A 1,700-nucleotide genomic window follows, 5' to 3' on the forward strand; every position below is an offset into this window, starting at 1 on the left:
AATCTCGTGGCTGCTGGATTTGAGCTGCTCACCTGTGGTTAGTAGCCCCGTGCTGAACTCACTGGGCTGCACGGGTGTTTGACACAGGTGGGGGTGTTTTGTTCCATCTCTCCTGGACCTACATGGACCTGTGGCCAGTGTCTGGCTGCTAACCGAAAGGCCAGTCAATTGGTGGGAGGACGAGGAAGCTGCCTGCTCCAGTCAGGATTTACAAGATCAGAATCGGAACTCCAGGGCAGAGGGGTTGGGTTTTCCTAGACACACGTGGTGAGGCTAGAGGTGGTCACACAAGGTGAGGACGTAAAGCCGAGCTGCCTGCGAGCTCCAGGCTGGAAGATCTGGGAAGAGCACTTGGTTTCCAGTTTGCTCAGACCTTTTCCAGTTTCCACAGCAATGACGCCTCAGCTTGACCACGGAACCCTGCTCCGTGAGCATCAGCGCTGAAGCTCAACTTTCCAGCTGCATCCGGTAGAAGGATGCATAGAAGCCAGGTGATGTCTCCACTTTCCTTGTTTGCACGCCATTACCCATTCACATTATAATTCTGTGAACGCAGCTGTGGATTGAGGCAGAGTGGGAGTGATTTTTAACACACACATTCCTGCTCTTAAACCACCGCAGCGTGAGTCAGAAAGCAGAAAGCAAACAGCACAAAGTGCTTGTACTCGGGAGGTAGCAGTAATGGGAAATCAGCTGCCAACGTGGACCCTTTGAAGAGAGTGAACCCTCATGTTCTCTTGCTGTACTTAACCGGCCTGTCTCACCTCCGGGAAATGCTTTTCCTTCATCCGGTCAAAGGGAATGAATGCTATGGTGTTATCATTTAACTGTGTTTTGGCTCCCCTAATTAGCTGTGAGGCAATCATGCGACACCCCATTGCTCCCTTTCTGTTGTATTTTCCTTGTCATTTTTTTTTTCTAAGTTACTTGTAAAATCTCTCAATTAAAGGTACAAATGCTAGTTTCCCGAGTCCTTTGATGTTTATTGTCTGAGTTCATGCGCGCGCGCTCTTGTTTACAGCGCAGTTTCTTCATGCACTCATCAAGGAAACAAATCAGGTTTCCAACCTCAGCATCACTGTATTCATTTCCCAGAAGTAAACGCCAGGCTCCTAAGCACACTGTGATTCTGCCCATCAAGGGCTTCTCCAAGGCGCCTCAGGGATTGTGCGCAAACGCAGTACTCAGGGTCTCAGCCACAGAGACAGGAATTCGGACGGCAGTGAGTTAAGAAGCACGACAGTGTGACAGGGGCGTAGACACCATTTTCTAGGAAGGTACATGCCTTTACTCCCTGTATTGGTTGGTTTTTTTTAAGAGCATGCTCACAAATTGTTAATCAAAAAACAGCACTTATTTTGCATTTTATACAGGACAGCCTGAAGTCTGCAACAGGACAGTTGCCCGGGTCGACAGAGAGTGTCCATGTCAACAGCAGGTTTCTGGGAACTGGGGCCACGCAAACACAGGCCAGGCTGGGAGGGAGGGAGGAAGGGGACACGGCAGGAGTGTCTGTCAGTCCTTTCTGGGAGAAAAGGCAGGGCAGCACTCTGAGTCACGGAACACCGGTGTCCATGGGGTTTCTAAAAGGAACACTCTGAGCTCTGGGCAGGCAGAGGTAGGAAAAAGGACCTTCATAAATAGGATGGTAAGTGGCCCTGCGGGGGACAACACCAGGGACACAGTGTGGGAATTGCGCC

General features: G+C 50.4%; 1 pseudogene; it reads right to left on the reverse strand.

Annotated features, from left to right (window-relative positions):
• Positions 1-1,555: 1,555 nt before the first annotated feature.
• LOC101642556 overlaps positions 1,556-1,700 on the reverse strand; it is a 3,063-nt pseudogene continuing 2,918 nt past the window's right edge.

The sequence above is a fragment of the Echinops telfairi genome, unplaced genomic scaffold, assembly GCF_000313985.2.
Source record: "Echinops telfairi isolate 266 unplaced genomic scaffold, ASM31398v2 ScPeMD7_7420;HRSCAF=8458, whole genome shotgun sequence".
NCBI lineage: Eukaryota > Metazoa > Chordata > Mammalia > Afrosoricida > Tenrecidae > Echinops > Echinops telfairi.